This window comes from Saccopteryx leptura, chromosome 5 (genome assembly GCF_036850995.1).
Source record: "Saccopteryx leptura isolate mSacLep1 chromosome 5, mSacLep1_pri_phased_curated, whole genome shotgun sequence".
NCBI lineage: Eukaryota > Metazoa > Chordata > Mammalia > Chiroptera > Emballonuridae > Saccopteryx > Saccopteryx leptura.
Window position 1 is genome coordinate 192046860 of NC_089507.1, and position 26521 is coordinate 192073380.

Sequence of the window (26521 nt, forward strand, 5' to 3'; positions counted from 1 at the left end):
CATGTACAGAAAAAAATATGCACACATGCCACACAAGAACTGAGAAATTGTTGGTCAAGCCATGCTGCCAACTGTGGTTCATAAAATGGGGTAATGGGGCAAAAGTAGGTGACTAGCAGTCCAAGTCTTTGTCAAGGAGGCCAAAATAATTGTGATACTAGATTGAGGTATGCTAGTTAAGGCACCAAGACCTACTTATAAGTACAGATACTTGTGATAACTAAATAATCATGTATCATAAAAATCAATATGAAACTTCAGAAAGTGTCCATGAGGGTTCTGGTCCTTAGTTTAGCACTGTGAAAGCAGAGATCTGACAATTGGATGAAGCAGTTCATGATTTTCATTAATCCCTCATACTGATTGGTTATTAGTCCTAGTTTTTCAAAAAAGTTAATTAAGGGGGTCAGGAGAACTAATGGAGAGTTTGCAGTCACAGTTGCAAGCCAAATGGAGCACAGGAAGTATAATACAAACTATTCGTTCCTTAAAATATCTGCCCCAATATTTTATGAAATATAACTATTGTAGATTAATTCGTTTTGGTTAAAGCTTTTCATCTGTAAAAATATGACTCATTTTTGAAAAGAGTTGCCAGTTATAAGTGGCCAACATTCCCATTCCTTATTCCAATGGCACCAAATTTGACCATGATACAATGGTCAAAATGGGGGAATTAACATTGGTGCAATATTAACTCAACTACAGATGTTTCTGAATTTCACTCATTTTTCCAGTAATGTCCCTTTAGGTTCCAACATCTAATATATATAGGATTCCACATTGCATTTAATTGTTATATCTCCTTACTTTTCCCCAAATCGGTGACAGTTCTTCAATCTTGCCTTGTCATTCATATTTTCACTTTTGAAGAGTACCACGCAGTTGTTTGGTACAATGTCTCTCCATTTGGATGTCTCTGATTTTTTTTCCTCAAGATTAGATTGAAATTATGAATATTTATCAGGAAAACAAAAAAGCAATGTTGAACCCTCAAGGCATCATGTCAGAGAGCTCGTTATGATGATCTCTAATTACGAGTGTTAACTGTGAGCACTTAGCATGTAGCATTTTTATAGAAAGAGGTGGGAGATAAAGGCAGCATGGATTTGACATGGCAGCAGGCAGTTCTATGCAGAAATGTTGTTATGAATAGGATGATGAATAATTATGAACTTTCATATGCCAAATATGAAATGTACCACTTTATTAAAATGTAGTAATTGGCTATCCAGAAGAACTGTCTAGGATGTGGATGATTTCTCAGGGCACTAGTCTCCATGGCTTTCTAGGGAATCTAGGGACACAGCTGATTTGTGGAAATCAACACCCATTCTTGCGGGGCTCAGAGAAGGCAGAGTGGAAAGTGGGTATGTTGAGAGGGATTCTGGGTCTTGTAAGGGCATATTATTATTTCAGGCCACTAGCTAAACCCTAGCTACTGAACTTTCTGTGCTTAGTACATGGAACTTCCCTTCCATTGTTCCATTGGGAGGCATTTTGGCTGGAAGGGAAGAAGGCCAAGATTTGTCGCCCAGAGACCTGACTCTGCATACTAGCATCCTCACCACCATGCAAACAGTCTCTCCAGCCTCATCTCCACTTGCAAAATGGAGATGTCTTCCTGTAAGCCGGAAGGATGTGAGCCTGGTACTGCAAGGACAGTGCTAACCGCTTTCTATTCTGCTAATACTCAATACATGAATGCTGGTTTTTACCAACCAGTAACATGGTACAAAGAAGTAAAGCATAGAATTTTAGAGTCGGACCCTCCTGTCAGTCTTGGCTCTGCCACTGTCTAGCTGGGTGACTTTGAGTAACTTATGCGATTCAAACATCAGTTTCTGGAAAAGGTTGAGAAGAACCCCTACTCTGTAGGGTATGGTAACAATAAAGTATAGAATGTTCCTGGCATATAATGGGTGTCCAAATCTAGTAACCATTATATTTATCATTGTTGATTACATCTTTAGCTACTTAGTTCTAATCTTGGTCTCTGTTCAGGCAAACTCCTCCCTTTAGGGTACCCTCATGACCCTGAACTCAGCCATGTGAATTCTTGGTTCTCGAACCCAGTTTCTGAGCAGAACTAAAGATTCAAGGGAAATCATGTCTCTTCATGGTACCAGGGTACAGCAGCAATGAGATTGTCTTTTAAATGGCAGAACCTCTGTCATCAAGGCAAGGAAGAAAACTTTCTTATCACTCAGCCCTGATTTACCTCCAAACTTTCAAAATGTTTGCAAATCTCTATATTCTCTTTACATAGACCAGTCTTGTTATGTTCCTAAAGGACATATTGATGCAAGATGTAGGCAGTGTGGAAATGGCCACCTGCCAAGATGATTAAAGTTTTATGACGACAATTGAACTGGAATGGGTTTTCCTTTTAATCATATAGTTGTTGGTGGCATTTCAAAGTGGAAGAAAAGTCCTGGATTAAAATAAAACAAAGCTGTTGATGAGAACATCTTAGGCACACTGTTGTTAGGGGTGAGGGTCACTCTTGAGAGAGTGAGAGGGTACAAGTTGTGCAAATTGATGTGCCTTTTACACAAATGTATATGAAAATAAACCATGGTATTTATATATTTTTATTATAGGCTAAGTGTAAGTTATTAGGAAAGAAATGACTTGGGTCCTAGACCCCCTTAGACACTGGACAGGTAACAGTGCCCGTCCTGGACTTGCTTATCTCATCTAGAAATTAGTAAGAACAAAATCTGTGGGCTCAAATGCTATGGATATATCATGTGTAACTTCAAAGATACTGTGGCTTACAGATGCACACATAGTTGGTGTTTAGAAAGCTCTTGATGAGTATAGTAGAATTTAGACTGAGCCTGTGCTGGTTAGGCTGGCCTTGGGTACATCTCTGGGCCTTTTCTGTAAAATAAAGTACTGAGCATCAGTGGTCGCAAAGGTTGCTCTGCTTCTAGACACGTCGGCATCTTGGTCTTTCTGCCTGTGCCTTATATATATTTGTGTGAGCATTCCACCATAGATGTCAAATACACATTCTGTAGCAGAGATCACCTGTCTCAAAGACACATCCTTTCAATTAGATTGAAATCCTAACATCCTTTGCTTTGTAACCTTCAGAGGCCAAGGGCTTCCCAAGAAAATGCAAGTAATGAAACAGAGTAGTCCCCCCTTATCTGTGGAGGTAAGACCTCCAGGGGGTGCCTAAAACCTTGGATAGTACTGAACCCCACACATACTATGTTTTTTCCTATACATACAGACATCCCTATGATAAAGTTTACAGCTCCTTTTTGGCATATCTGAATTACCAGCATCATTACTCTTGCACTGTGAGGACATTATTAAGTAGAATAAGGGATGCTACGACAGTTGATCTGATAACCAACTCGGCTACTTAGTGACTAGTGGCCTTGCACTTTGGGGACATTATTAAGTAGAATGAGGGATGCTATGACAGTTGATCTGATAACCACGTCGGCTGCTAAGTGACTAGTAGGTGGATATGCTAGAGGAAGGGATGATTCACATCCCGGAAGGGACGAGGTGGGGTGGTGCAAGATTTCATCAGGTTGCTCAGAACAACACACAACTTAAAACTTACGAATTGCTTATTTCTGGGATTTTCCATTTAATATTTCTGGACCACTGTTGATGATGGGTATCCGAAACTGTGGAAAGCACAACCTCAGATCAGGCAGGATTACTATATAAAGTTTTTACTGCAACTGTAATGAACCCAATGAGAGGTATTTTATTTAATCAAATGATAATCTGTGTTTTCCCTCTCTCCTTAAAGTAGTTACAACTACTAAACAACTCAAGGAAGTTTCCTTAGAATTTCCCTAAATATTTACCCCAAACTACAGCTCAAATATTTACAACAAGTAAGACTTGCAATGTAAACATAATCAGCAAGGACAATTCTTAAAAGTAAGTTGCACAAAGAACATTCTTAGAGGAATGTTATTTTATTCAGGACAAGTGATAGAAAGGCAGATGTCACTATATTGAATGTACATTTCCTGTCAATCTCTCAAACTGATGGAGATTTTCAGCTTCAAGAAAAGAATCCTACTCTAATTAAATTACTTTCAACACAGTCATCAGCAGACATTTCAAAAGTTACTATGCAGATTTTCAAAATGTAATTCAGTATAGTGGTTGCCTAGTGCCACCATAACAAGGTACCACAAACTGGGTGACTTAAAACAACAGAAATATATTATCTTACAGTTCTGGAGCCAGAAGTCCAAAATGAAAATGTTGGCAGGGCTCGGCTCCCTCTGAAGTCTGTAGGGGAGATTTCTCTGTTTCTTCCCCTGCTTTCCCAGTAGCGGGCCACAATCCTTGGTTTGTAGCTGCAGCATTTTAATCTCTGTCTCCATCATCACATGGAACTCTATCTTTGTCTCTTCTCTTCTTCTAAAGACACAAGCCATTTGCATTAAGAGTCAGTAACCACATCTGCAAAGACCCTGTCTCCAAAAAAGGTCACATTCTGAGGTCTTGAAGACTAAAATTTCAACATAACTTTTTAGGGCACAGAATTCAAACCATAGCATACCGATACCCAAAAGCACTTATTCAATAGGGAAAATCAATCAAGGTGAATTGTAGAAGCAAAAAAAAAAAAAAAAAAGAATGAAAAAGCACATGGTGGCTCAGTGCTAGTTCACATAATTGATTTGATGATTATTATCCTGGACATGTCCTTTTCCACATCATATGATCATATGTGTTGTGTGGTCATTTGGATTCTGCTTGGAAACTTCAGGGGTGTTGACACTTGGTTGTTTCATGAAGGCTACCATCCCACTGTTGGACTGTTCCAGGCTGTGAATAATTCTTTTTCTTAATTGAGCAGAAATTTGCCCCCTAGGATCATCTAGCTACCATCAGGAATCTTGCTTTCTAGATTAATCCAAAGCCTGGGGGCATCACCTCACCACTTCATGACACTCTCCCTAACATTTGATGAAATTAGGAGTGTGGTATGTGCTGTCAGTGTCTTATCTTCTGGTCCTTGCAACTCAGCAGCTATGGGACCCAGAGTCCAAAACTATTCTGAGCAACCTCCTATGACTGTCACCCTTCACCTAGATTAGGCAAGCGTAACATGACCAGAAATCTGTGCAGAAATGGGCCCACCATGGGTAATGCTTCCCTTCCCTCAAACATCTCCATTTTCTTCCTCACAGTCTCATGGCAGTCTCACTTTCATTGACATCTGCAGTATTGGACGTATCTACCTCCCCATGGACTGTCTTCTCATTTGACTTACATTATAACTGACTATTCTGATCTCCTCTCTACATCTCTGGCTGACTTTAAGCTACTTCCTTTCTTTTTTCTTTGTTTTCTCTTTCCCTTTCAATTAAAAATCGAGGGCATCTTTTTTTTTAAGTAAGAGGAGGGGAGATAGACAGACTCCCACACATGCCCCAACCAGTATCCACCTGGCAACCCCCATCTGGGGTCAATGCTGGAATCAACCAAACTATCCTCAGTGCCTGAGGCCAACACTTGGACCAACTGAGCTATCCTCAGCACATGAGGCTGACATTCAAACCAATCAAGCCTCTGGCTATAAGAGAGGAAGAGACAGAGAAGGGAGAGAGAGAGGAGAAGAGGAGCAGATGGTCATTTCTCATGTGTGCCCTGACTGGTGATTGAAACTAGGACATCCATACACTGGGCCGATGCTCTATCCACTGAGCCAACCGGCCAGGGCCTGAGGGCATTTTTCTATACACATACATAATCCCAACTATTCCCACTGTGCTAGAGTGCATTATTTGTTTATACTATTTTATTCCGTCCATGCATCCCCACCCCATTGCCTTCAGGCTTGGCCAGGTGACTTGCTTTGGCTGATGGAATGTGAGTGGATTTTATATATGTCATATCTGAGCATAGGCTTTAAATGTGCTTGTATAGTTGGTTGTATGTCCACTCTTACTCTGACCTTTTACCCTGAGAACAGTATGTGCCAGATATCCGCATGTGACGTGGAACAGAGCAGCAGAATCAGAGAGCTGAAGCTGACTTAGCAGGTGACATGTTAGGTGAGCAATAATAGGCTTTTGTTATAAGCCACTGAGATTTGGAGGATATTTGTTACGCAGCATAATCTAGTAAAATATCACAAACACAATCATTCTGAAATCTACCATGGCTTCTTTCTAGTACCATATAGCCCATATTTCTAACTGCATGTTTTGTTGACTTCTCAGACCCAGTCAGTTTAAAAATTAACTCATCAAGGTTTTGCTTTTATTTTATTTTCCTTCAAAGAAGTTCCTCCTTCTGACTTCCCTATTTCTATAAATATGACCTTGATCCTTGCAGTAACTTGGACTTCAAACCTTGAAATCAGCTGCTTCCAATCCCTCTCTTTCTCACTACTTCCACTTTTTATTAACTGCCTAGTCTGTTAATTTTTTTCTCTTTAATTTAATAAATGTTTATGAAAACCTACTATAGCTCTTGCATGATCCTTGTCTCTGTTGGATTTAAAGATAAATGAGACAAAGCTCCTGCCCTCAGGAAGTCTTTAGTTTGATGTGGGAGTAGGATCATAAAGATGACTTCAGCACCGCACAATTCATGTACGATAAAAATTATCTTATAGGTGGAGAGGAGAGGCACTGAGCTCAAACTGGGCATTCACGATAGGCTACCTGGAGGAAATGATGCCTGAGTTGGCATTTCCGAAATGAGTAATTGGGATGGAGAAAAGGGGGTTGGGGGAATGGCAATCAGATAGACTATTCTGAGAAGAACTAGGAAGACATGATTGAGTGTGGTAGATTTGGGGCGGGGGGCAGGATTCATGTGGTTTGGTGTTATCTAGGCTAAAATTGTGAGGTTAGGGGTGGTACAAGATGAGATTGAAGAATTAAGCAGGGTTTAGACTGTGGGAAAGTTTGTCCACCATGTCACATAACTTAGATTTCAATTTACCAAAGAGAGACATGGTCAGGTCTTGCTTTCCTCCTAGGAGGTTAGATTACTTTTTATTTTAATTAAAATAGAAAACATTCTATGGCACCTATAACCTTCCATTCTAAGTGCTATGCAAACATTGCCCATTTAATTCTCCTAACAGCCTTAGTAGCTATGAACTACTATAAGTTACTATTTTATATGATCCAAAGGAGGAAGGCAGAAAGAAATAAAGAAACTCATCCCTGGCCATACAGATAAGAAATGTGAGAGCCCAGGATATTTGGCATCAGAGTTAAATGTGGCACTACTACACTACTCGTTATGGCTGGACACAGACAGACCAGACTGCAGAATATAAGTTTACTTAGGTAGGAATAGTGTGGATGTCTCCAGGATTCCCTGTAGTAAATTTTTATGTGGCTAGATAAGGAGAGATTGAGGTTGACTGGATGAAGGGGGGCTCAGAAGAGGAAGCACTCAGGCTCAATTGGGAAGTTTCTGGTTTGGCTGGTACTGTAAGTACTGTCATAAGTGAGATGCAGACTATAAAAGAGAAGCAGGTTTGTGAGGAAGACAATGCATTCTGTTTGGGATAGGGAGTAGAGTACACCAAATGACAGTAGGTTGAGCATTGACTTAGAGGCAAGAAGGTAGAGATGGCACACTCCCATTATCACCGTGTTCGTTCAAGTCCTTTTACCTTGTACTTAAAATGTCCTAACAAGGTCACCTAACTACTGTCCCTCCCAACTTCAGCAAATTTATACACTCTACATTAGAGTGATCTTCTGACTGTCCCCTTGAATACATCTTTATTCACTTCACAGCTTTCCCAGGCTCCCCACTGCACGCCCCACACCTTCCATCTCCCCAGCCTGACTTAGAAGTTCCAGAGAACTGAGCTCCACCTACAGACCCGCTGCTCTATACAAAGCCCATCTCCTAGCTTCCTGTCCCCAGATATTCCTGGTCTTCCCAAGGTTTTGTGTCTTTGAGCACGTGTCCCTCTCCCAATATCTAACTAGTAAGACTCTACCTTATTTCAAGACCCATACAAAACACCCTTCTTTCAAAAGCTTTCCCTAATAACTCCAGCCAGAAGTGGTCTTCCGGGTCTCTCACCCTTATCACTGCGTACAGTGAACACCTCACCTTGCGGAGGTTCATGCGCAGCAGCTATTTAGCTGAGGGACTCATTCCCTAATGGAAGACTAAGCACTTGGTGTAAATTCTATATTCCATCTCTAAATATCCATATGTATTAAGTGAAAAATATGAATCGAGATCAAGGTAAAAGAATTGTGTCTTTGAGTACACTAAATTTAAAAACAGCTTGTCTTAGGGCTTTACGTAACAATGGCCGTCCTTTCTATACGTAATCTCATTAAGAGTTACATCCGTTGATCTTGCTCATATCGTCAGTATCTCAAACCCGGTATGGAGGGCTTAGAAAGCAGAGGGAATCATGCCTATTGAACATATTCTCCGTAAGTTCTACAAAATCTTAAAAGTAGTATGGATTTAAAGTGATGGTTTTTTTAGCCTATAAAATAAAGATGTTAGAAGAGACAATAAGATAGCAGTTGTAAGAGGCAGGGAGAAAAGACATCAACTTTCACCCAGGTTTTAAGCTCAAACACTTGTAGCCACATCAGCCCCGAGTTCCTTCCTTTCTGCAGACGCCGAGGACTCATGGCAGCACCAGCCAAGAGGCGTGCTGCTTGCAATGTTGCACCCGTGGTTGTTTTGCATGGCTGTTTCAATTTTCAAATGTACATGCATAGTCTCCTAGAACTAGATCACAGGGGACATGAGAACAGAGATTTCTCTCGGGGCTGTGGATTCCCTGTAGGACTTGGGCGAGCAGGACTTTGAGGAGGGGTTTTATGAATATTTACTGTACGGATCAGAGTCATCCCGCAAACCCCAGGCATGTTTCTTGGTATCAAAATCTTCTGTGAGAAGCAAACAGTATTCTTGGTGAGATAATCATCTTTTAGTTATTTATCTTAAAGAAATTGTTAGGCAAGAAAAGGGTGAACAAACCCGTGTTTTGTTTTTTTTTAAAGTAATGTGTCTTTTATTTTTATCCTGGGCTATTCCTGGGGAAGGGTGTGTGTGTGTGTGTGTGTGTAACTCAGTTCCAGCTTTTCATACAGCTATGCATGTCTTGTCTATACAAGTGCTAAAGAAATCCTCTTTTCCACATCTGTATTTAAATGATGCCCTAGCTAAAATTGGATATCATTATCCTAAGCCTCAGCTCACACTTAATGAAAGAGCCAGTATGAATTATTTACTGAATGTCATACTTCAGGTTTTAAATTCAATATATTGTGATACATACACTACATAATTTAAGAGGCGGACAAATTACAATATGGCACCTGCCCATGCTTCTCCATTCGGTCATTTCTGCTGCCTGGGTTAAAGTCTCCCTCACATCAATAATTTAGCAGAGACCCTCCAAGTCTCTCGCTAAAAGTAAGCCAGTCTCCAAAAACCTACAAGGGAAAGCGATCCATTTAACTTGGGACACATCTTGTAGGCTGAATGATTTAACAGTCGAATTCTAAGCTTCAATAAGTCACTGAAATGTCGTGAGCAGAGGGATCAAATGTGAGAACAGCAAGTTTCCCCAACGAGCTTTACTCTCCCTCTTTTGCAGTCTTTGGGTCACTGCACTTGGTGTGTTGGATTTTTTCGATTGCACTGAACCTCCAGTCTGTTCCTCTCCTGCGGGCCAGAATCCATTCCGCTTGTCTTGCTGCTCCTTTGCTTTTTCTCTTTCCTCTGTTTTCTTTCCCATTAGTAATTATTTATTAGTCTCTGAGGTGCAGCCCAGGAGTTTTCATGGTATTTCTCCCACTTCCTCCAGCGCCTTTGGTCACCACTGAATGTTCAGAGGGGAGAGCAGGCTTTGACATGTCCGTTGTGTGGATCTGGAGCAGTGCACTGGAAAAGCTATACAATTACTGGTTCCCTGGCGTCATTTCTTCTTGGCTCTCTGGCCAGGAGGGACTGGCTGAGGAGGAAGTGTGGTTCGATGCTTAGAACACACAGTGGTGGAGAAGTCTGAGCCCTGGCTCTGTCTCTTGGCTCCTCCACCAACTTCATGTCTGAAAGCAATGGAACCCTCAGCCAATTGCCTTTTCTGGTTATCTCTTTCCCTCTGAAATTAAGGTAAGAAACCTACTGGCTGCCGACCCTCATCTTGCATAAATGAATGTAAGATAAGAACTATATATAAATAGTTCATTGAAACTACAAGTAATTAAAACTGATATTTTTATGGCACTTTGACATCCTGAGTTGAGAGTACCATTTTTTTTTTTAAGTAAAGAGGAGGGGGATAGTGAGGCAGACTCCCACATGTGCCCCAACCAGGATCCACCTGGTAACCCCATCTGGAGCCAATGCTTAAGTACTGAGCTGTTTTTAGCTCCTGAGGCTGACATGCACAGACCAACCAAGCTATCCTCAGCGCTTGGGGCCACACTTAAATCAACTGAGCCACTGGCTGTGGGAGGGAAAAAGGGAGAGAAGGGGGAGAGGATGGGGGAGGATAGCATATGATTGCTTCCCCAGTGTGCCCTGGCTGAATTGAACCTGCAAGTACATACACCGGGCCAAAGCTCTATCCACTGAGCCACCAGCCAGGGCCGAGAGGACCATTTTGTTAGTCTTTGAGAAAGCTTAATTTCTCACGTGAACGTGAACAGAGAGTTGAGATCATCAGAAACAGTTTATAATTACCCTTCCCTTTCCTGTCTGTAATCTTCATGGCTATTTTTAGGGTAGTGCTTCTAGAATTTTAATTGGCACACAGATTATATTGTTAATATGCTGATTTTGATTCAGTAGGTCTGGGATGAGGTCCTGCATTTCTAACAGGCTTCCAGGTGATGTTGATCTGCTGGTCTTCAACCACACTTAGAGTAGCCAAATGTTCAAGAATTCTCCAGGCCTTGGCCGGGTGGCTAAATGGATAAAGCATTGACCCGGCATGCCAGATCAGGACACATATGAGAAGCAATCAATGAGTGCATAACTAAATGGAACATCTAAATGAAACAATGAGTTGATGCTTCTCTCTCTCTCTCTCTCTCTCTCTCTCTCTCTCTTTCTCTTTCTCTTTCCCTTTCCTTTTGCTCTCTCTCAAAATAGTGAAGAAATAAAAAAAAAAAAATTACAGGACTCTCTGGCCCCCTAGCTGTTTCCTTCCCCACCACCTTGTCTCTTCTAGGCAGTAGTCCTCATCTATTCACTCTCCATTTAAACTTACCAATCCTAGCCCAGGCCGGTTGGCTCAGTGGTAGAGCGTCGGCCTGTTGATTCCCGGCCAGGGCACACAAGAGAAGCTCCCATCTGCTTCTCCACCCCTCCCCCTCTCCTTCCTCTCTGTCTCTCTTCCCCTCCCGCAGCCAAGGCTCCATTGGAGCAAGGTTGGCCCGGGCACTGAGGATGGCTCCATGGCCTCTGCCTCAGGCACTATAATGGCTCTGGTTGCACCAGAGTGATGCCCCATATGGGCAGAGCATCGCCCCCTGGTGGGCATGCCGGGTGGATCCCGGTCGGGCGCATGCAGGAGTCTGTCTGACTGCCTCCCCATTTCCAACTTCAGAAAAATACAAAAAAATAAAAATAAAATAAAAATAAACTTACCAACCCTAAATCCCATTCTCTAGGTCCCTTTGCCATGTCATCACGATGGGTAGCTGTTAAGCCAGTGGCCAAGGCCACCATCAAAGCCGCCTGGCCCATGCAGGTTCGCATTGGATTCGTACAGTCGGTAAAGAAACAATGAAGCCAAAAACTGGTGGGCCATCATCTTTAATTCTAGCTTGCACCCGGCGGGCAAGTAAAAACACACACTGGGCTCCAAACCCACTCACATTCAGTGCTCACAAAGCTACTGACTTATCCGAGTTTCCTAGAATTAAAGGTTTCTAGCTCACCAGACTTTATTCACCTCTGTTCCCCATCTCCTTCCTTCTCCCTGCACAAACTCTGCACAAACTGGCTTCTCACTCAACACTCCGCCATCTTAGCTCCTTCTCCTGGCCTCCTCCGCGTGGCCTCTCTCTGCTCTCTGCTCTGCTCTCTCCTCTAATGCTTTCTCAGGAACCGACAGAGCACACTCCTGTTCTGCCCTCATTTTATACTGTAGATTCATAACCTTTAATCCAATATACAAAATAGGGGAAGTCTCTAATACAAAGTCACTTATCTGAGGTATAATTGGATTGTACCACTCCACAGCAAAAAGGGTGGGGAAGGCTTAGTCCTAAAACCAAGCCCCAGGCTACAAGGATCCTGCCTGCTCACAGCCCACCCCCAACACACATTAATATCACCTGGGCGACAGCTTCCATGTGGGCAGTGCCATCTTTAACAAAGTGAGCATAATATTCAATACATTTTATCTGCCCAACAGTAGCCCTTTCAAAGCTCCAAGGTGACTTTTTCACCCTTGCCCCCACCAAATCTCATCCCTCTGAATCTGACTGTATCTTCATCTCCCTGCCCTTGTCATTGTCATTTGCGATAAGTCCATGCCATCATTTGGTGGAGAATGGCATTGGAATTATAACCATCATCTCCAATCTACCTCTTGTGATCAATCTGTAATATCCATATATCCAGCTTATCCAATACCTGCCTCTTCAATTTTTTTACCTATTTTTTTAAAATAAAAATAAACTTTATTTCCACTCCACGGCAGTTAACCACTCCAAGATCCACATCCTAGACTTGGCCACTACCCAGAACTGCTACATATCAGAAAACTTAAGCCCAGAAAACTTCCACTCCCCGACCTCCTGTCCTTCCAAGTCCCTTTTCCTTTACCTGTGGTGATCCTTGATCTTTCATCTTGCATGCCTGATGTCTCCATAGTCTCCTGACCTCTGTCTTTGTCATATGTCACCTGGATCTTCTATATGATCATTCCATAACTTCTCTCATGAACACATTCCTGTGCTCCTATTTTTTTTTTCATGCTGCATCTAGAATAATACTATCACTTGCCCTTATTTTTCTTAAACCTGGGAAACTGCAGATGGCCACAGAGAATCATGAGGTCATGTCAAACGATGCTACCACAAAGGCTTTGTCTTAACTTCCACTGGGCACTTGCACAATCCAATAATTTATTCATTCACAGTTGCTAAATTCCTTGAGCCATGCTTCCAGACTTTCACCCCCTCCTCAAATCTCCAGTTCAGTCTAGCCCACACTTCAAATCTCAATGGATAACCTGCATCTATTACATTAAAATCAGAGAAGCTTGCCTAGGTGAACTCCTTCTGTCTTCCACTATCTATAAGCTTATCTTCACCCACACCCATCTTTACTTCCTTCTTCCCCTGCATTCTTGGATGATGAGTACTTCTCTGTCTGTTAAGGCCAGACACAATCATCTCTGCACTGATCACTTCTCCTCCGCTCAGGGCATTTCTTCCAGGCTTACATCAATTACTCCCACCGGATTTTTCATCTTCAAATTCTGTCTCCCTCATCCCTCCTTTTCCCACGTCTGCCAGTTGCTCTATGTAACTCTCCAGCCTTATCTCCCACAGTTCCCTGCCCTACATTCGTGAAACACTAGGCACTGTCATGCCTTGCTAATATTGCCCATGCTGCCCCTTTAACGGGAATATTCTTTCTCTGTTTTGCAGTCTGGAAAACATCTTACTCATCTTACAAGACTCAAATTGGGGGCTGCCTTCCATGCCGGCTTTCACAACTCCCACAACCTGAGTTAGTCACCTTGCTTTCAGGTTGCCATTGCAACCTTATTTTCCTTTCTATATTTTATTGTAATTTTTTTTTTTATAGAGACAGAGAGAGAGTCAGAGAGAGGGATAGATAGGGACAGATAGGAACAAAGAGAGATGAGAAGCATCAATCATTAGTTTTTTGTTGTGACACCTTAATTATTCATTGATTGCTTTCTCGTATGTGCCTTGACCGTGGGCCTTCAGCAGCCCGAGTAACCCCTTGCTCGAGCCAGTGACCTTGGGTCCAAGCTGGTGAGCTTGTGCTCAAACCAGATGAGCCTGCGCTCAAGCTGGCGACCTCGGGGTCTCGAACCTGGGTCCTCTGCATCCCAGTCCGATGCTCTATCCACTGCGCCACCGCCTGGTCAGGCTTTATTATAATTATTTATGTGGCTGTCTCCCTTGTAGACTGGGTGCTTCTTGAGGACTAGAACTCTTGCTTGATTTACTTTTGTATTCCAAATGACTGGAATAGTGCCTGTAAGAATGTGGTTGAGAAAGATACTGGTTCAATAAGCGAATAGGTAGGAATTGCCCATAAAATAAACGTAATATCATACATGTCACCTTGGATCAAAAGGGTTTCATTTCATAGAGCTCTTTGTGGGTATGTGTGTCTTTTATCACAGAGCAAGCTTTTAAAGCTCACAACAACAACAACAACAACAATATAGTTTTTGACATAACACCCACTGTTTATAGAGTTTGTCTTAGGCGCTATGCTAAATGATTCACACCTATGCCGTTGAATCTTTATGACTCTGAAGGCAATACTATTATCAAAATTCTAGAGAACCAGAAAGGTTAAATGGCATACCTAAAGCTGTGGAAGCAGGAGGTTGCAGAGCTAGTTTTTATACTTTAACTAGGCTGTCTGAAAGATGCCCTACCTGCCACGTGTACTGTCCTTCTGTCCCTGACTGCTCTTTCCTCTCCCTGGGCTCTCCTTCCCTATACATTGGGAAGCGCCTATGCATTGCTTTCTCTTGGTCTGACTTACCTCTGCAGCTTGAACACCCTCCTCCCTCCACCCCTGCCGGAGCACTCGAAAGATTATGATGTCAGTGGTGTTCTGTTCTATAACTATCTAATCTACAGCACAGAGTGATTATTGCAAAGAAACCTGAAGGTTGAGATAATTCTTTTTTTTAAAATCACTAAAGTAGTGAAGTGCTACACAGCACTATTTGCCTTGGATAATTAGGCATCCTCTGGGGCATTTTCACTAGACTGCAGTTTGGGATAGTTGAAAATATTGTACTTTATTGGCCTTTTTTTTTTTCTTTGTCATTAGAAAAATTGTACTATAGGATAAATTCTGCAGCTTGGACCAAGAGCAATCCTAATATGTGAATTAGAAGCTACACATATATAACCCTGTTGGAAATTCCCCTGTGTATGTATAGAAGGCCAGGGGACCAAGTCTCCTTTAACTGGTGACAGGTGGATGGCTTACTTAATCCACACATTGTCAGAGGCTCATAGATACAGACTGCCTCTAGACTCTGGAACTAGCAAGACACTGGGTTTTAAAAAAATTAATCAAGGAATTACCTGATGATTTTTCTTTTTCTCATTGTTAGTTACATTGAATAAAATTTGCTTAATACACAGAATTACAATACAATTTTAACTGAAGTCTCCAAGACGATACTAAATACTTACTATGTCCTTTTTTTAGGACCGCCACTATTTCCAAACTTTGTCCAACTTTTCTGTGGTCTTCATTGTTAAGGCACTGTTGTGCCTGTTGTGTCTGTTGTAATATTAATGACATAATGTTTTAGGTGATAATATATAAATGAATTTTACTTCCTGCTCAACCCACATATGAAGCCTGTATTCACTGATCAAAATGATCTCACTCATTTAAATTGAAAACAAAGTCTAATAAATAAGTAAAAGATACAGGTACATGTGCATTTTAATAAGAATAAAGCCTGGCTGGAAAAGATGAAGTGTGAGGTCATTTTGAATTGTCTGAATATTCATTGGGGGTCTAGGTAAAATTACTCTTGAATGCATATCTTCTGTCTATACTACTACAAATGTTATATTTATATCTTACTGTTGGTATATTTAAAAAAAAAAACTTCTAATATGAGATTGAATCATATTGTGAAATTCTCTGTCCTCCCAAAGGGCTTTTTTTTTTTTATCATTTAGAAATATTCTTTGGGATATTAAATGCAAATAAATAATTGAGACCATCCCAATTTGTAATTCACTTTTAAACTTTTTGACTTTAACCATCTCATTTCCTGAAATAAGTGTGTATAAAACACTAACTCCTTTATAGGCTCCTTTCAAAGAATTACTACCTCCTGAAGAATATATACACAACAGGCTTCCCCGATGAGGCCAAGCAGCATATTCCCAAACCTCTGCATCCAAACGGAACTGCCAATTGATCTTTTCAGGATACTTCCGGATCTGGGGTTCTAGAACTCAGTGGAGGAGACGGCCGTCAGGGAAAAGGTCAGGAGGCAAAAACAACGTTTAGCTCACAGGATCCCCAGATGTGTGTCTTCCCGATGACACTCTGATAACAGTGTGTGTTTGAATTAAATCTAGAATGTCTTACACACTACCCTCTATTGCTAAATCCCATCTCTCCGTGTAAACAAGGTCTATCTGCCAATGCTCTTTTTCTATCCGAGAGGTAAGAATATCCCAATTGTGACATCACAATTGGTTGCTGAGGACAGGATAAGGTTATCACAAGTAAATGAAAACACAAGGAACAGAATTTTGTGCCCTTCGTAAGCCCTTAACCTTCCATGTGGCGTGCAATAAAGATTACCCATGGAGAGAGAGGCTTTGGTTCAAGTTCTCTGGGAGAGGCTAGAGAAGCAGCAAATCAATCTGTCTGATACCTTATCAGTCAGTTTTGAGTAATTAACTAAGTTAACATTCTTGCCTTCCACAAATCATTAAATCAGATATCAGGGACCCGGAAATCTCCTGGTTCCTCAGCATAAGGTATGGCTAGAATGTGAGGAAATCTCAGATTAAGAGGGCTTTTCCCATCAAAAGAGAAGTTATTGATTCCCTTGGGACTTTAAGCATTTTTAAGCTGAGTAAAGTCAGCCCAAGTTAGACCAGAAAGGCAAATTGTTCCTGATCTTCACCACCGTTTGATGGGTTAAGCTGAGACCTGATGAAATTGCACTAATAGTTCCCAGGAAACAATGATGAATGCATCGCCAACACCTTTATAGCCCTAGAATGACACGCACTCAAACACAAGCTACAGGACATGAAAAGGAGTTAAGCTTGGGTTCATTCATCATAGTCTCAGTTAAAGAGTAGGAGGAGGAGCCGGCTTGTAGATAAACTATCCTCCCCCACCCACCCACCACCACTCCTCTCTTACCACCGTCCTGCCTTTTAGGGATTGAATCCATGATACAGATTTGTACTCTTGCCTCAATTTCTCCACACCTATGAGAAGTTCAACACGAAGCATGGACAAACCAAAACCTATTAGAACGAGTGCACATAACAACAACAGCAAAATAAGAACTACCTTACTGTGTCCAGGCGAATGTGTCAGGAAGACTTCTCTGTCCTTCCACAATAGGCTTAGTTTGGGACTCATATAACAGAGATTTAATAAATTCTTGCTGAATATTTGTTTCTATATCCATGAGACATTGAAAATAAATAGGCTTAAAAAAAAAAAAGACGTGTGGGTATCAGAATTACATACAAAACTCTGCCCTCTTATCCTGGCAAACCGGGCTATCTCTGAGTCTGCCCCAGGTTTGAATTCCTGCCCTAGAGGTCAGCAGAACCTGGCATGGCTCTCCCATTCTATCACCCTGGCATGCTTTGGCTCGAGAGATCTGATTAATGTCACTATCATGAGAAGCTTTGAAAGAAAGGCCCTGGCCGGTCGGCCCGGCGTGCGGAAGTCCCGGGTTTGATTCCCAGCCAGGGCACACAGGAGAGGTGCCCATCTGCTTCTCTACCCCTCCCCCTCTCCTTCCTCTCTGTCTCTCTCTTTCCCTCCCGCAGTCAAGGCTCCATTGGAGCAAGGATGGCCCAGGCGCTGGGGATGGCTCCTTGGCCTCTGCCCCAGGTGCTAGAGTGGCTCTGGTCGCGACAGGGCGATGCCCCGGATGGGCAGAGCATCGCCCCCTGGTGGGCGTGCCGGGTGGATCCCGGTCAGGCGCATGCGGGAGTCTATCTGACTGCCTTCCCGTTTCCAGCTTCAGAAAAATATAAAAAAAAAAGAAAGAAAGAAAGAAAGAAGACAAATAATCAATTAAAGTACAACCCAAGATGGTGGACTTTTTACAAATGAACTATGTCTTATTTATCTTTCTATCTCTTTTCAGGTGATAGCCAAGTGTTTCACCCCAAACCTTCCTTACTGTCTGGTTGGTGGGGACGGGCTTCTCTTTAGCTCTCAGCTGGGCAGTGGGCACAGGAGCTGGTTAAACAGCACCAGCTGGTGGAGATAACCCCACCAGTTACTCCAGCATCCAGTCTACACAGCACCAGCTGGTGGAGATAATCCCACCAGTTACTCCAGCGCCCAGTCTACATGGCACCAGCTGGTGGAGATAACCCCACCAGTTACTCCAGCATCCAGTCTACACAGCCACCTTCATCAGTTCTGACCAAGAAAGGGAACCTATTAGAAGTTTCATCAGCAGCAAATAGGAAGGGGGTTGGAGGAAGGGGCGAATGGCTTGACCTTCATAAGCACCATACAATTTGTACTGAAAGCTTCTGCCTTTACACTCTTAGTTTGCCAGTCTTCTCCAAAAAAAAGCTGTAATTTGGGAACTCTGGGGTTTTTTATTCTAAACCAGAAAGACCACACTGCTGGCACATTTCTGCCTAACTCTCCCTCTTCCAAACCTCACTTAGCTCATCTGAGAGGTTACAAATCTTCGATCCTGCCTGAGTGTTCCAGGGACCCTGTGACACTGTGGCAGTAATCCACAGCTAACTGTTACACATCATCTCAGGACAGAGTGGCTTAAAACAGCCATCGTCTTATTGCTCGTGATTGTGTGGGTGAGGAATTCAGGCAGGGCTTAGTGGGACGGCCTGTCTCTGCATCGTGCGGCTGGCTGGACTTCTTCACGCAGCGGTGCTCAGCTGGTGGCTGGGCTCAGCCGGAGGATCCAACATGGCTTTGTGCTGGATGTCCACAGGGTCACTTGGGCTCTCCTCCTCCCTGCCTCTCCTCAAGAAACCTCCATGTGGTTTCTTGTCCCCCAGGGGCTCTCTCTCCACCTGCTCTCTCTCTTTAGCAGGATAGCCTGGGTTTTCTCAGAGATGCAGGGGTTAAAGCTTAAATGACAAGATCTCTTAAGGCCTGAGTTTGGAAGTCCCAGAATATGCCTTCTGCAGCATTCCACTGATTAGAGCAAATCCCCAGGTCCACCCAGATTAAAGAGGTGAGGAAACAGACTCCCTTTCTGATGGGTAGCAAGCATGTGCAGACTTGGGCGAGCTGTGGGCTGGCATCTCTGTAGACCCTGTGGTTTGGATCACTGGGAACTGCTGCTCTCTGTAAGGTTGATATGTAAGGTGGCCCCTAAATTCTTGCCCTGTCCTACCTCAGTTTCTCTCTTCACCAGACCAGGGCCCTAACTAGTATGCCTTAACTAGTCTGAGCCCACTCAAAACATAGTTTGGGGCATATCCTGGGTCTTCATGCTCATGGCCCTGTTCATGTAAAAGGGGTTTTTTAAAGCTTTGGTTTTCCAAATTCATGCAGATTGGTTCCCAATAGAACCATGGCAGGAAGTGACCCCTGTTCTCCCTCCCTACCTCCAGCCCTGATCTTCAGTCTGGGTCCCCCTGCAAACATATGTATATATAAACATGGGCCACGGGGTCCTCAGCAGCTTACTCTTCCAACTCCGAGTTGAAGCGTTCTTTTCATTGGCTCTGTATGTCCCTGCCCTGTTCCAGGATCCATGGTGTTAGCCTGTCCTACCTGTTCTTTACCCAAAGTCCCTCTCTTGATTCAAATGCCTTTGTAGCATGTTGCATGGGGATGGGAAATGGAAGCTGCTTAGAAAGTACGGGTTTGGCCCCACCTTGACACTCAGCCTTTGCACCTGCCCCTCCCCCTTCAACCTTAGGCCAAATTCCAAGAAACGATCTTTGCTCTCTATTCAGAAGGGCTGTGATGGGCACACCCTGTAGGATGCTTTTTTTGTATATCGAAGTGAGTAAAAGGTCATATATACTTTGTATGCAACTTCAGACTTTGGCTGAGCAGTTGTGATTGGATGAGGATTATAGGACAAGAAAAAAAAAAATAAAACCAGGATGTAGCATCAAGGAAAACACAATTATCTTAAAATAATATGCTTCATTTGTAGAGACAGATCTATACTGCATATACATTTCACTCATATTTTGCTCAAATACACACGATTCCTCTACTGCACATGGCATTGTGGTTCCTAAGGGTCACAGACCATGTTAGAGATACAGTGAAAGAAGCGTAAACTATCTCCCCAGGAAAAGATGTGCAACTGGATAACATTGAGATGTAGCATCCATGAACCTAGGAAGAATTCCAGAGGAAATGGATGTGGCCTTTTGAAAAATCACAAGGAGGATGAAGATCCACTTAGAGTAACTCTATAGGGAAGTACATGGTCAGGACATACATATCTTCCTTCAGCATTCCATTTTAATTAATGTCTCACATGGATCTTATTACGTAGGTGACCTCCTGCCCTTTGGTCATCTCCACCTTTCTTTCGAAAGATCTGATGGAAGTATCCTGTAATAACCATTTCAGACCAGTGTCCCTTCCTTGGCGGGGAAAAAAAGCCCTCTTAACCTTCACCTCACATGTATCATAATTCTGAGTTTTGTAAGAGGAGGGTCCTATCCTGGAGGGTAGTAGTGACTATCCAATTTTCACATGAGCATAATAAACTGAAATTACCAGTTAATATATATCCTGTCCACTGTCCAAAGGGACACACAATCTTCTAGGGGACGAGACACAAGTCTGCAAAGAGTCATGTGTTGTTTGGGCATTTCTGAAGCCAGGGACTAAGTCCATTTTTATGGGTAATGTGCGCAGATGCTATGCTCTTAATGATTTACCATTTTGAAGGAGGTCTAAGTAGAGTCAGAAAATGGAACCTGATAGACAAATCTGAAAGCAACTGAAATTTCTCCACAGCATAACTCAGCACCTCTCCTGACGTGTATAGTTCAAGTGCAATGTCTAGTCTGATAGAAACCCAACTTTTAGGATGGACTTCATACTACGCATTTAACAAATTTGTCTCACTTCTAGATTATGCCTGACTCAATTCTGACGATGAAGAGGAAAATAAAATCACGTAATAACACCCTGGGCAGGTAAAGTGCCTTTTATCAGTGATCTTAAAATACCACATAAGCATTAATTAGTTCTCCAAACATGCTAGGAGGGAGATGTAGTTATGACCATCGTGCTGATGAGGAAGCAGATGGGGTCAGGGACCGGTGACTTAGGATAAGTCACCCAATCGTGACCAGGTCTGGATAGAAAAGAGGACAAAATGTTCAACTCAGAGGCGGAACACTGAAGCTATTGGCCCAGCCTTGATCATCAATTGCCAGTCAACCCTGCCCAGACCCCATCCTTTCATCACCATTGGCTATTTCTTCCTTGTATGATCATCTTTAATCTCACAGCCAGGTAACGTAAGCATCTCACTGAAGCAGATATTGTCCATGCTGAACTTTATGAGCTGTGCTTCCCGCAAACCAAATAAAAAAGGATCAGAGGAATCCTGAGTCTAACACATTTATTACTCAGGCCTTCCAGAGGATTCATTTTAAGGGAAGTCTGGGCTAAAATATTAGACTATGACCAAACCCACTGTAGCCCTTGAAGACTCAGTTTTGAATGAGTTATTCTTCCTGTGGGCACTAGTGATAAGACACTATCTGGCTCCAATACACTGGGTGAAGTGCAGCTAACGTTAGTCTTTCTTGTCACACATCACACACCATCCACCAGCAAAGGCACTGTGGTAAGACAGTAACGTCTGTTCATATGGTATGCTTGCCACCTCTCACATGCATAGATGTGAATTATGCTCTCTTTTTCCTTCATCCTCATTAATCCCCTAGTTTTCAAACTTTCTCAGTAAATCCCATTCAAGCCTCCATCTGGGATTAACCTCAGAGCTAGAACCAAGCCAGATCAATGCTCAAAGAGACCATCTTATCAAAGAACAATCTAGAAGCTCCTCAATCTGGCAGACTCCCAGCAGGGATAACACCTTCCCTTTGGGGATTATTATAACAAACCTTTGCTAAGACAAAAAAATAAGTATTATTCTATAAAAATGCATTTAATATATATCAAAAATATCAGCATATATTTCTATTTCTTATATCTCCTCTTTGCTTTCTCCAGAACAGGAGACAGGCAGACTGGGACTTCCACAGTGATAATCACTGAGGAATGAAGTGTGGACTAGAAAACAAAATCACAACAAAATCGTGTAGGTTAGTGCCATGTCACATCTCTACACAGAAAGGTTACACACAGCTGGGGCGGGGGGGATCTTTTTCCATCGACCCTCTCAAAACAAGCCAAGACTTCACTGGGGCTGACTAGCTGGTAAATTCCACTAGAATCTCATGCTCTGGAATTTAGGAATTAGAGGAAGGGGCCAGAGGAAATTCTGAAACAGTCCTAGAGGGTGGTCCAGCCTGGTTTGCAGATCTGCTGCCCTGGGTAACCCAGGCCCTCTGGGAGCTGCAGCTTGATGTGTTTTACTTTTCTATTTCAAGCCTGTGACTCACATGACAAATATTGACTTCTATTTCTCTATTAGCATCAGATTTTTTTTTTCTTGAATCCTCCAAATTGACTTTGACTATAACTTTGGTTAATATTAAACCTCTTGGGTCAACACATTTTTATAGCTGTGAGCTGCTTCAACCACATGGAGTGGGGATTGGCAAAGAAGCCTTACAACCAGGAGCAGGACTCAGAGGAGGCTCCTTCCAGGTCCCCCTCCCCCTGTCCCACATCTACCAACTACCCTGAGCATTCCTGCCAGATTCACCTTCCCTCAAGCACCAATGGGGTCATGGTTTCTTGGTGTAAAAAAACCTTCCATGACACCCTAGGGCCAAGAGAGGAAGGTCTGAATACCATACCCAGCACTCAGGAATATGGAAAGACTTCACCTTGTCAACCCTCAAAGACTTCCACAAACACATCACCTCCGCCCAGATACCGAATCTCTTCCTTGCTTACGTACTCCAAGCGCTCTGGCCCTTTCTTACATGAACTCGTGCATAAGTAAATTCTTGCTCAGCTTCTCCTGCCTCCTCCTTCAGGCCCCGTACTCATCTTTGTACCCTCTAGACACCTAGAGCCAGAGCCAGGCACATGAGAGATGATGAGTAAACATTCGCTGAGCTGAATTCTCTCTCTCGAGTTTTATCTATTTCCTTTAGGCACATGATTAAGAGTCGCAGGAAGTAGTTAAAATTTTCAATGCTGCAACATGGCCAGAGCAAGGCATCTGAGAAGAAACAGTGCTTTTTGGTAATGCCCAGCTAAAGAACACAGATTAGCATTAGTTTTTACCTTATCTGGGATAGTAAAAGAAATTATAGCCAAAGTTGAAATAAACATGAAAATGTAAGTCAGAGGGAGCAATAAAAATAGAAGCCCACAGGGAACACGGCGTCTGATCAGCCTTTCCACAATGACTTTTAGGGGATACAGAATTCGGGCAGAAACCGTATTTTCCCATTGCCTTTACATATTTTCTGGTGCGTGACTATATATAGGAAACAATGGGAAAGAAGGAAGAACAGGAGAAAGAGTAAAAAGGAAGAGAGGAGCCTCAAGACCAGGTTACTCACACAGAAGAAAAGGGACCCCCGGGGTGACAAAACACGGATTTGACCTCTCTCCTTCACTGAACTGGAAATAACCAGAGAAAGTCCAAGCTCTTTGTTTTCAGGGGAGGAAGTGGAAGGCCAGGGAAGCCAAATCATCTCACTTCCTCAGGGTCCGAGGGCTTTCACCGAAGGCAGGCATCTTGACTGTGCAAGATCAGCATTCCAATCAGGTTCGTTACAGAAATAACTGGGCACCTGCACTGCTGATGGCGTCCTCTCCGCCTGCAGTGTTTACTCTGTCCCTACTCAAAGTGGAGCACTGTGGTAGGTGCTGAGGACACAAAACAGAATGGTTTACTGGGTCAAAACTTATTGGATGATCTTAAAGAAACAGCTGAATGATTCTGAAAGTAGGTGCACATGTCACATTCTCAGCAAAGTTGGGCAGGACATCTCGTTTTCCAAAGGCTTGATAACTGTCTTTAACTCATCCATTATTGACTATGCCCAGCTGTTAATTTGCATTGACAAATATGTGGCCAGGGCTGAAGGAAGGCAAGGAGGGATTTCCAATCCACTGCTGGCATATTGAACTCCTTGGGCCCTTCTTACGTCAACAGGCCAAGGAGCATGTGCAAGGGCAGTCGGCTTCTGTGCACACTGCTTCGTCTCTCATCTACTGTCTAGTGTTTCTGCAATAAAGATAATTGACCCATACGCAGTGGGGACCTTCCATCAGCTGTGCTTTTTCTCAACCTTGTTTTTTTGAAACATGAATACCCATCTGGTTTTATAAAAAAATAAAGGGAGCAAGTCTATGGGTGACTTGTGAGTTTTCTTATGCTTTGTAGTGATGGATAAACAAGGGACGTATGTTTCCATTTTATCATAGCCCAGTGGATGTTGGATGTCCATATTTTTCTATTGCTAAAACTTAAAGGGGAAAAAAAAAAACTAAAAAAAATCCCTCAAAAGGAAAGCAGCAACACTTCTTTTATGACTCATATTCAATGTCAAGAGAAAGATTTGTTGCCTCTGAAGGTGCACTTTCAACAGAAAAACAACTGAAAATCCTAAAATGAAGTAAATGTCTTGCCATGTGTTATAAGACCAAAAGCAAAGGTTGCTCACCAAAATTAATCCATTTGTTTATTGGGGGATTCTCACTACTCCCTCCTCTGTCTCAACACAAAACACTGTACCATCCTCCAACATAGATGTGTGAGGTAGATTCGTGATAAGACTAAAAACCAAGTACTCACTGAAATTTGTCAGCAATCTAGTCTGACGTGTGAATAGACCCGTCTACCAGGAATAGGCAAATCTTCCCAGTAGGACGTTACCTTTCTTCAGACATTTAGTAATATGCATATCAACTCGGTCCCTGGCTTTGTTAATATGTTGTCCCTGGGCCAATACCCATTACAATTTTGGTCAGTTTTAAATACTATTGACAACAACAATAACAATTACAGCTAACATTTCTGAGTGCTTAGAAGTGCCAAGCACTCTATAAGGACTTTCTATGCATCGTTTCATTGATTCTTCATAGTATATCATCTTACGGGCACGATCCACAAGTTTTCATCATTTCACAGGTGAGGAAATGAGCTTTCCTAGGTGTTGATTCAAAGTAGAGTGGGTGGCAGGCCAATTTTAGGGACAAAAAAAAATAAAGTATGAATCCTTAGAAAAGAAACGTCTATGCCTTGCACCTCGCTTTTGAATTTACTTTGCTTTCCAGAGCACAAGGGAGAAAAGCCGAAGGTGAGTCCAGGGAGTCAGGATGAGCAGCTCTGAAGTCTACAGAAAAAGCCAGACCGAGGTGATACGGATAGTAGAGCCCCTCTGGGCCTCCCCCTCACCGCTGCTTCCCCAGGGTGAGGCACAGGCCTGACGTTTAGGGCCCATATAGATTTACACAGTGGAGGAAAGACTGTCTCTCTCCTGCATGCTAAAGTGATTTCTGGAAGATTCGAAACCTCTGGTCCAATAGCATGTGCCCTTCAGAGAGGGAGGGAGGGAGGGAGGGATTTTGAGAAAGAGAGAGGGAGATTGAGACAATATAGGCTATTAGAGCACTATTACGGGCACTTCTTATACTAACACTTCTTGGGAGTATTAACGAGCCGGGCACATGTTCCAGGCAGAGAGGGTGACGGATGCTCAGACTTCCCCTGAGCTCAGGCCATCTAGCTACCAGACCTGCTGTCCCCAGGCTGTCCAGAGGCCATGGCGGCTCCCCACCTGCAAGCACTAAATAGGGTGAGATCAGCCCACGATCTACACAGGCCTCAAATGCTCAACTTCCCTTTCCTGATTTCCTCCCGCTAACGAGATCTGCAAGCCAGAAATACACTCTCTTTGCTGCCGATGGGCCACAGGGCTGCACCGCGGCCACTGCCCTCTGAGTGCCCTTCCCGTTTTTTGACCCCGTTTGCTATCAGAACTTTCTTTCCTGTTGAGTCTCCTAACTCATCAGTTAGCATGAGGAAAAGGCCCAGCAAACACCCGTGTCCCTGTGCTTCCTGCGGGCCCCATGGTGGCCTTCGGCTCGCCTCTTGCACGTTGGCCAGGCTCCTGCTTCGTTTTGCCTGCCCTGCACCCAGCACCTTACCTCGTCCAGGGAAGACACACCATCTGACTTCCCAGGGTTCCTACTTCAGCTGCCCATTGCACCAAAAGCACGCCTTAAATCAGGTCTTTGTCCACTTTTCACCACACGCATGTCTCATCTAAGACTGCACAGTTTCCGGATCCTGCTTCCAGCTCTGGGACCGCAGATGGTCGCTGATCGGATAGGAGCCTCTGCACCAATGTGAGACGTGTCATTTAGGCAACTTTGCCTTTACGTGGTGGGGAAGCACACGTTTCCAAAAACTTTTTCGAGAGCTAATGTAATAAGTGCGAATTTTGGCACAATGAAAAGTCAGGGGTGAGGGTCTTTGGAACGC

At 43.1% G+C, this 26521-nt stretch overlaps 1 long non-coding RNA gene across 1 annotated transcript in view; it reads right to left on the reverse strand.

The window, feature by feature from the left end:
• Positions 1–4105: 4105 nt before the first annotated feature.
• LOC136407110 (uncharacterized) overlaps positions 4106–26521 on the reverse strand; it is a 28483-nt gene continuing 6067 nt past the window's right edge. The window contains exon 3 of the long non-coding RNA XR_010751769.1: positions 4106–4407. This is a non-coding gene — a long non-coding RNA (uncharacterized lncRNA). The remainder of the gene's footprint in view (positions 4408–26521) is intronic.